This window comes from Salmo salar, chromosome ssa20, assembly GCF_905237065.1.
Source record: "Salmo salar chromosome ssa20, Ssal_v3.1, whole genome shotgun sequence".
Lineage (NCBI taxonomy): Eukaryota > Metazoa > Chordata > Actinopteri > Salmoniformes > Salmonidae > Salmo > Salmo salar.
The window spans coordinates 17,759,122-17,769,412 of record NC_059461.1 but is presented as its reverse complement, the minus strand read 5'-3'; positions in this window follow the sequence as shown (position 1 = coordinate 17,769,412).

Sequence of the window (10,291 nt, the reverse complement as noted above, 5' to 3'; positions counted from 1 at the left end):
TGAATACTTATGTAAATTAGTTATCTATATTTCATTTTCAATACATTTGCAAAAAATTCAAAAAACATGTTTTCACTTTGTCATTATGGGGTATTGTATGTAGATGTGTGAGGAAAAAAAATCTATTTGAGGGAGAGGTCAAAATTTACACAATTGCTACCTGGAGGAAAATGGGCGAGGGTCATGCTTTTTCAATTTCATTCAGGAGGAGGGTTTAGTATGATCTAGTCCAATGGAGGGTCATGTAATTTGTAATTGATTAAATGTCATATTGCTCAGTATTTGAGAATTAGTTGCTTATTATATCTCGATGGTTGCCCGATGCTGCCCCTCACCCCTGATTCTCTGCTGGGCGTGCAATATAAAGTGTGCCTAGTGTGGTCTCAATAAACTGATCCATAGCTTATACTATAGGTTATAGGCCTAGGTTATACGAAGAGCATAATCGGAGAAGCACAGCGCAAGAAAATATACTTCCTTCCCAAGTTTTTGCACTGCTGGAATGGTGTATATAAAACTAGGCTAGATTGCATTACACACTGCAATGGACAGGCTATCCCAATCATAAGCCCTGGCCTGCCCTGCTCTTGCTGATGCAAACCCTTTTGTGCTGCCTAACCAATGGCTGTGCTGTGTATGGTGGCACTTCAGGAGGCGAGTCAAAGGCTTCTTCAATAAATACTTTTTTAACAAACTATCTTATGAACTTCTTATTTTTTTCTTAAAAGAAGCTTCTAAAGTTTTTGTGTAAGAAGTGTTTTGTGAATCCGGCCCCTGGATTCAATGTAAGAACCTGTGTGCGTGGATCTCAGTTTGTCAGTTTCAGAGTAGCCTGCCATTTCGATCATTTGTGCGGTATTAAAAAAGTCTCCAGTTATGTAAAATAATTTGCATAAAATGTGTTTATAAAAGGCCACATTTTTCCCAGACGGCTACTAAAATGTTCCCCATATGTGCAACTTCTGTAACTGCCTCTACTCTACTGCTCTATGCCACCACACAAATGCGTTCAAGTAACTCAGAGCTCCCCAGGTCACCCTCCTCTCGTGCTCACTTTTTGTTTTGGCACCTCTCGATTTACAAATTAAGCACTGTTCGTCCGGAACAGCTGGTGCTCTCACGTATGGATCAGTGTTGCTTGCCTCGAAGCGAGCATAGAAGGCATTTAGCTCATCTGGCTCATCTTGCGTCACTGGGCAGCTCTCGGCTGGGTTTCCCTTTATAATCCATGATAGCATGTGTGACAGGTTAAAGGAAATACTCATAGCCTGTTATACATTAAAAAGTATTAGTAAGTTCATAGTATGTGAGGATCTTAAAACATCTAAGGTTAAAAAGATCATGCATTCTGTATTAGTTGATAGAGATTGATAACATTCATAATTGTGTTAAAGTTAAAATCCATCAAGCGTACAAAAGGTAAGAATTGTAAAAGGAATGTGTAAACGTTATATTGATTACTTTATTTTGTGGTGCCTAATTGAAGGGGAAAAGTGTTAATCTGTGATCTACTAAATGCTCTTTAATCTATGAGCCTGAGATCGATTGCTCTGGTCTCCACCCAAGTTCGCGGGGAAATCGCGGTCTTTTCCTCATTACAGTAAAAGTTCTCACTGAGGAAATAATACCGTATCACTCTCGTGATTATTTCTCCCCTTTTTCAGGTACGTTATTGATGAAAACAGAGTCATTTAAATGTAATAATTCGCTAACATGTCGAGAGTGTTTAAGGTGTGTCTTAGTAACATGTTGAGGAAGTTAGAGTTAAGTTTGCAGAGTAATATGAGCCCTGCTCGGTTGCAGCTAAAGCTAGCTTCGTACTGAGAGTAGCTGCCATTTTATGTCGATCGTGAATGAACATGTGCGTTGCTAATAAGATATTTTGCGGTGTTATTTGTGTAAGGGTTTTTCAAATACTTTATTGACTGTTGATAAATTAAGTTATGGTTTACTGAGTTAAAACGTTGTGCTTGACAGTTATATTGAAATGAGTGTATGTTTCAGTGAATTACAGAGTATACTGTTGTGACTTGAATAAGCCTTGTACCCTACAACACTAGCTCTTTCCTGTAGATCTGTTGTTTTGTAAAATGTGTTACTTTTGTAAAATGAGTTTACTTTGGTAAAATCATTACAGTAAAAGTTCTCACTGAGGAAATAATACCGTATCACTCTCGTGATTATTTCTCCCCTTTTTCAGGGGCGTAACATTTTTGGAGGCTCCGCTGAGATTGCTGCTCAGATGTCCAGTTTCCACATCCTGGTCGCTGAATTCCGAGCCAGCTAAATCTCCACATAACAACTCAGGCAGGCTGCAGTGAGGAAAGTGTTGCTGTTCAAGGGGAGCTGGAAGTTGGTGGTTAAGTACGTGTCAGCTGAGGCCATTGATCGACCATCAGAGACAGTAAGGACCATCTAATTCAGTCAACTCCTGCACAGTAAAAGTTCCTCCTGTTCTGTCAACATGACGACCGCCTTGGAAGAACTACAGGAAGAGGTAGTAGGAGAATTGCACACCCTGACTAAAGACAAGTTACTAGAGATATGTGATTTCCTTGACATCTCAGGCGAACAGAGAAGAGATGTTCAAGATAAATCCCGCATATCATTGATGACTCACATTATGAGGTTCCTTGAAAGAGAGGAAGCTGCAGAGTTAGAAGATGGCGGCATGTCGGAATTGTTGCTACTTAACCTCTCTAGGCTAGGCGGGACGAATTCGTCCCACCTACGTAACAGCCACTGCTATCCTGTGGCGCGATTTTCAAAACCTTAAAAATCCTATTACTTCAATTTCTCAAACATATGACAATTTTACAGCCATTTAAAGACAAGACTCTCGTTAATCTAACCACACTGTCCGATTTCAAAAAGGCTTTACAACGAAAGCAAAACATTAGATTATGTCAGCAGAGTACCAAGCCAGAAATAATCAGACACCCATTTTTTCAAGCCAGCATATAATGTCACCAAAACCCAGAAGACAGCTAAATGCAGCACTCACCTTTGATGATCTTCATCAGATGACAACCCTAGGACATTATGTTATACAATACATGCATGTTTTGTTCAATCAAGTTCATATTTATATCAAAAACCAGCTTTTTACATTAGCATGTGACGTTCAGAACTAGCAAACTTCCGGGGAATTCGCTAACATTTTACTAAATTACTCACGATAAACGTTCACAAAAAGCATAACAATTATTTTAAGAATTATAGATACAGACCTCCTCTATGCACTCGATATGTCCGATTTTAAAATAGCTTTTTGGTGAAAGCACATTTTGCAATATTCTAAGTACATAGCCCAGGCATCACGGGCTCGCTATTTAGACACCCGGCAAGTTTAGCACTCACCATAATCATATTTACTATTATAAAAGTTTCATTACCTTTTGTTGTCTTCGTCAGAATACACACCCAGGAATGCTACTTCAATAACAAATGTTGGTTTGGTCCAAAATAATCCATCGTTATATCCGAATAGCGGCGTTTTGTTCGTGCGTTCCAGACACTATCCGAAATAGTAAAGAAGTGTCACGCGCATGGCGCAATTCGTGACAATAAAATTCTAAGTATTCCATTACCGTACTTCGAAGCATGTCAACCGCTGTTTAAAATCAATTTTTACGACATTTTTCTCGTAGAAAAGCGATAATATTCTGACAGGGAATCTCCTTTTCGGCAAACAGAGGAAAAAATCCCAAAGGCGGGGGCGGTCGGGGTCACGCGCATAAGCCAGTGTCTCTTGATCGGCCACTTGAGAAAGGCGATAATGTGTTTCAGCCTGGGGCTGGAATGACGACATTCTGTTTTTTCCCGGGCTCTGAGCGCCTATGGACGACGTGGGAAGTGTCACGTTAGAGCAGAGATTCTTAGTAAATGATAGAGATGGAAAAGAAGTTCAACAAATGGTCAGACAGGCCACTTCCTGTAAAGGAATCTCTCAGGTTTTGACCTGCCATTTGAGTTCTGTTATACTCAGACACCATTCAAACAGTTTTAGAAAATGTAGGGTGTTTTCTATCCATATGTAATAAGTATATGCATATTCTAGTTACTGGGTAGGAGTGGTAACCAGATTAAATCGGGTATGTTTTTTATCCAGCCGTGTCAATGCTGCCCCCTAGCCCTAACAGGTTAAAGACAAAATGACAGAGATGATCAGTGGCATAGATAACAAAACAGGGCAAACTGACCAGGATATTGAAACAGCCGGAACACATCACAGAATAGAGGAACTGAGAACTGCAACCCCACAACAAGGGGTGGGAACTGAGCAGATTACTGCAGCCAAAGCCAGTGATTCTCTGCGTCAGCCCCAACCCCATGCTAATCTTCAGGTGAGCGTGCCGCTCTCACCCAGTGCACAGCCCAGCTCATACTGGCGCAAAGAGTTTAACATTTCTGGTCAGATAGGTGAACCGGGCCAGAAAGATAAACTGATTTTTTCCCAGCCTTGCCCATCAGATCGAGAATGGACTTAACAGAGGCTATCCTGAGGTAGAAATAGTAGACGCAGTAGTCAGGGCTATTTCTCCAGGCTCACAGCTACGCAGCTACTTGGAGGGTAAACCCCAGCTAACTCTTCCCACACTTAGATGTATCCTGCGTTCCCACTTCCAAGAGAAGAGTGCAACAGAGCTTTACAAACAGCTAGCTTCAGAAGCACAGCATAGCAAGGAGACCCCTCAAAGCTTCCTGATGCGCGTCTTAGATTTGAGGCAGAAAGTACTGTTTGCATCCCAGGAGTCAGAATCAGGGCTTAAGTATGACCCTGCTCTAGTCCAGCGCATGTGTTTACACACAGTCCTTACAGGTCTCCAGAGTGACAGTATCAGGATAGACATGCAGCCTCTCCTGCTAGATAGCGAAACATCAGATGAGGTTTTGCTAGAGAAGCTTAACATTGCTTGTGCTAATGAGATAGAAAGACGAAACAAAAGGCGGTTTAATTCCCCACAGCCTGCTACAACGGTAAGTGTAGTCCAGTTAGAAGATACGCCATCTGCAAAGTGCCCTGTGAAGGAAGCCAAAGCTAAGATACCCACAGAACTGTTAACAGAGTTAGCTGAACTTAAGACAGGTGTAGCTTCTCTAAAAGGTCTCAGTGCAGAGATTGCTCAGATTAAGGAGACATTACAGCAGCCTATGTTTCAGTCACCGCCTTGTGTCTATGCCCCACCTCCAGTTAGGAGGCCAGATAGGGACCCCCAGCCACCTGTTTCCCATCAGCAGTATTACAGCAACTACAGTCAACCCCAAGCACCTGACTCTGCTCAGCATCAATATGCACCTAACCTGTATACCAACCGCTCTGCTCAAGCTCCAAGGAGGTGTTTTGTCTGCCAGCAGGCCAGAACAGATGCACGCTGCACACACTGCTTCCGATGTGGGAGTGGAGAACATTTTCAAGCTGGATGTAAAATCCGGGGGAGTCAGACCATCAAGAGAGGCCCCTTTAAATGGGGAAGGGTTACCGCTGAGGGACGAGTGTTAACCGTAGCTACCAAAAAGTCCCAGAAATGTGCAAATTGTGCCCGAGAAGATTCATTTGAGAACCTGAAACAATGTTCATCATGTAAAGAGACACTGTACTGTTCCAAAGTATGTCAAAACCAACATTGGACTAAACATAGGGGAAAATGCACTCACCTGAATATTGACTCTACCAGGGAAAGGTTTTCCTGCACAGAAGAAAATGCCCACTCTTTACCATCCCTAGCTCAAGGTTGCCACCCCCGTAAGGTCACCTCGCTAGTCGGCAGACAGTGCCTTATTGAGTGTCACCTGAATCGCCACCACCTCCAAGCTCTATGGGACACAGGCTCTCAGGTATCGGTCATTGATGAACAATGGAAAGAGAAATCTCTCCCAAACGCAAGGCTGAGAGATGTTTCAGAAATCCTGGACTCACCTGATGGTCTAAGGTTGACTGCAGCAAATGGGACTGAAATGCCGTACCTGGGATGGATTGAAACAACTTTTCGGCTAGCCTCTGAAACTGACCAAACAAAGGAACTGATCATCCCAGTGCTGGTAATGAAAGGCTGTCACCTATCTCATCCCATCATAGGTTTCAATGTTATCGAGCACATCCTGACAATGACCGACAAGACTAAACAATACAGTACAGTAAAAACAGCTTTCCCAAGCCTCAAAAGAAACAAGGTGAGAGCTTTTATACAGGCTGTTAGCGCAGAACAGACAGATGAATATGCAGTGAAAACCAAGAAAGAGAAGGTTGCTGTACCAAAACACAGTAGCATTCAGATTGAGTGCCGTGTAGCTTCCCAGCCTTTCAAAGAGGACATGACAATGCTTTTCCAGCCAGACCTGAACCCGCAGTGGCCAGACGACCTTGAGTTCTTTGACACACTAGTCAGTCAGGAAAGGTGTTTTTCCAGTTATCATGCTTGATGTCTCTAACCCCACTGACCACGACATTGCCCTGCTAGGACGCACAATAATCGGTACAGTACAAACCATTATGACTGTGTTACCTGCCCAGGTCTTTGAAAAAACTGTCACCCCAGCCACCGTGAATCACACAAGCGTTCAAACCCCATGTACTGCTACTGAACAGTGGGATCCACCAGTAGGTTTAAATCACCTAACCGAAGAGCAGAGAGAAGTTGTTAGGCAAATGCTTAGAGAAGAGTGTCACTCCTTCTCCAGATCAGACAATGACATTGGCTGTATTGAACGATTGAAAATGACTATTTCTCTAAAGGACTCTGAACCAGTCAAGCGCACATACATGTCAGTTCCCAGGCAACTGTATCAGGAGATGAAGGGTTATCTTTATGACCTCATAGCCCAGGGCTGGGTTAGGAAGTCAAACTCTTCATATTCTTCACCTGTCGTGTGCGTTCGGAAGAAGGACGGGACCCTCCGGTTGTGTATAGATTACAGAGATCTGAACAGAAAGACACATCCCGACCGCCAGCCTATCCCTCGGGTCCCAGACATCATGGACAGTTTAGGTGGTAATTCCTTGTTCTCCCTTTTAGATCAGGGAAAAGCGTATCACCAGGGGTTCATCTCTGAAGAAAGCAGACCACTGACAGCATTTGTGACCCCATGGGCACTCTATGAGTGGATACGTATGCCATTCGGCCTCATGAACGCTCCTGCAGCTTTTCAGCGGTGTATGGAGGAGTGTTTGGAAGGGCTCCGGGATAACATCTGCATTCCTTATCTGGACGACACGCTAGTTTTCAGTAAAACATTCGACAGCCATGTGAATGATGTGCGAAAAGTTTTGCAGCGTCTCAGAGAGTATGGCATTAAACTCAAACCAAGTAAGTGTGATCTCTTTAAACCCCAGGTCCGTTATTTGGGCAGAATAGTGTCTGCAGAGGGCAGCCGAGTTTACCCAGCTGATTTTGAAGCAGTAAGAGCATTGAAAGAAATCAGACCAGAGACTGTGGGCCAGCTCAGAAAAATGCTTGGTTTACTCACTTACTACAGACAGTACATCAAAGACTTTTCTAGGAGGGCCAGCTGCCTGTATGACCTCCTGAAAGCAGATTCAGAGAAATTACCTCACCACCCACGGAAAACAAAAACAAAGAAAGCAAGTCATGTGGTGCCCTCAAACAAGCCAATCCTGTGGACTGACCAGCATCAACAGGCACTTGAACAGCTGATTGAGTGTTTGCTTCACCCACCAGTCTTAGGGTTCCCTGATTTCACTCAGCCATTTGTTGTACACACTGATGTGTCACACCAAGGCTTGGGAGCAGTTCTTTATCAAGAGCAAGATGGGAAGCTTAGGGTCATTGCTTATGGCTCTCGAACCTTAACAGCAGCTGAGAAGAACTATCGCTACAACTCGGGCAAGCTAGAATTTCTAGCTCTAAAATGGGCAATCACTGATAAGTTCCGTGATTATTTGTACTATGCTCCGACCTTCACTGTATACAGCGATAACAACCCGCTCAGCTACATTCTGTCTACGGCAAAACTGAACGCAACCACTTCCAGGTGGTTTGCAGAATTGGCTGATTTCCACTTTACAATAAAGTACAGGCCAGGCAAAGAGAACGGTGATGCAGATGCTTTGTCAAGGATGCCACTGGATGTAGAGTCACTGATGGAAGAATGTTCTGAGGAGCTTCCACCAGACACCATTGCCGCCACGATACAAGCAGTTGAGGTACAGAAAGAGGCTGTTGTACCTTGGTCACTTTCAGCTGCATCTATGTCAGTATCAGCTGAAGGTGAGACAACCACTGCAACAATCAGCTCGATCCCAAAAGATGGGATAAGAGAAGCACAAGAATCTGATCCGGTCATCCGTCCTGTGCTCAATTTCAAACTGTCTGGTTCCAAACCGCCAGTTAAAGAGCAAAAGGAATGCAGTCCAAAGACAAAATGCCTATTCAGGGAATGGGACAAATTGACAATAGACAGTGATGGCATTCTGTACAGAATCACTACAGCCCGCAAGCAGTTAGTTCTACCAGAGCAGTACAAAGGTAAAGTAATGGAAGAGTTGCACAATAACATGGGACACCAAGGTACTGACCGCACTGTATCACTAGTACGTGACCGCTTCTTCTGGCCATATATGCAAGCTGACATCGAGCACTATGTGACTAAAACTTGTAGCTGTGTCAAGCAGAAAAAGTCAGCCCATGAAACAAGAGCTCCTCTGACAAACATTGTGACGACACAGCCATTTGAACTGGTATGTATAGACTTCCTTCATCTCGACAGATGCAAAGGGGATATGAGTACATCCTCGTGATTGTTGATCATTTTACACGTTTCACTCAAGCCTACGCCACCACATCAAAGTCAGGTAAAACTGCTGCAAATCTCATCTTCAATGACTTTGCCCTGAAGTTCGGGTTCCCGTCCCGCATCCACCATGACCAAGGGGGAGAATTTGAAAATCAGTTGTTCCATCAATTAAAGAAACTCATTGGCATGGCGGGGTCCAGAACAACACCCTATCACCCGATGGGGAACGGTCAAGTGGAACGCATGAACAGCACACTGTTGCAAATGTTAAAGACACTAACTGAGACACAAAAGTCAAACTGGAAGGAGTCTCTGAACAAACTGGTTTATGCCTATAACTGCACCCGTTGCGAAGTGACTGGCTATTCACCATTTTATCTTCTGTTTGGGAGATCACCCAGGCTTCCAGTTGATATGCTCTTTGGATTGTGCACAGAGGCAGGTTCCAGTAACCAGCGAGACTACGTGGAGAACTGGAAACGAGGGATGGAAGAAGCATACGCCATTGCAAATGAAAGTGCTCAGAAAGCCGCTGAAAGAAGTAAGAAGTACTATGACACTAAAGTTAGGAGTTCAGTGCTACAGCCTGGCGAGCGAGTTCTGATTAAAAACCTGACACCAAGAGGAGGACCAGGAAAACTCTGTAACTATTGGGAAGATACAATTCACACAGTAGTGAGACAAATGGGTCCAGACCTGCCGATTTATGAATTGAGACCAGAAAAGGGTAGGGGACGCTCCAGGGTCCTGCACAGAAACCTGCTCATGTCCTGTGACCACTTACCTTTTGAGACACAACCAGAAATGACCAAAGATGACAAAAGTCAGAAAAAAGGGAGACATCAGCCTGAATCAGAGCCTCTAGATTCTGATGAAGACAGCGGAGATGAATATGACCTTCATCATGAGCCGCTACAGGTTCCCACATCTCCTACAGTACCTGAGGAGAGGGATGCTGAACCAGCAAGAGAGTGGGAACACAGGCCCCCACCAGTGAAACAGACAGTTGCAGTGCCAGTCCCTGATACGCAACCAGCACAGCCTCTGGTTGAAAAGCGGCTGGAGGAGACAACCACAGTTAAAGACCTGCCTGCTGAGGAGATGAACTTGCCTGCTGAAAATTTGCCTGATGATCGTCCACCAAGTGCCTTTCCTTCATTAACTGCTGCTGCTGAACCTGAGGAACCAGCCTACCAGCTGCCACAAAGAGAGAGACACCCTCCAAGACGTATCACCTATGATCAGCTTGGTATCCCTTCCTGCTACAGTATCCAGCCACAGTTGTTCCCTGTCTACTCTGCACCAGGAATGGTTCCATGGCTGCCATCACTACAGCAATGTTACTTTCAGCCACCTTACATGTATGGGCTTCAGCAAACATGAGGCTACAGAGTTGACATGTTTGACCATGGACTGCTGACTGATTTCACAGACTGTCACAAGAGACAATTTGCAGACTATGCATAATGATCATTAAAATTGATGGACTGTTGATCAATAGTATGAGAAAAGACTGCTTATGGACTGTTTATACAGC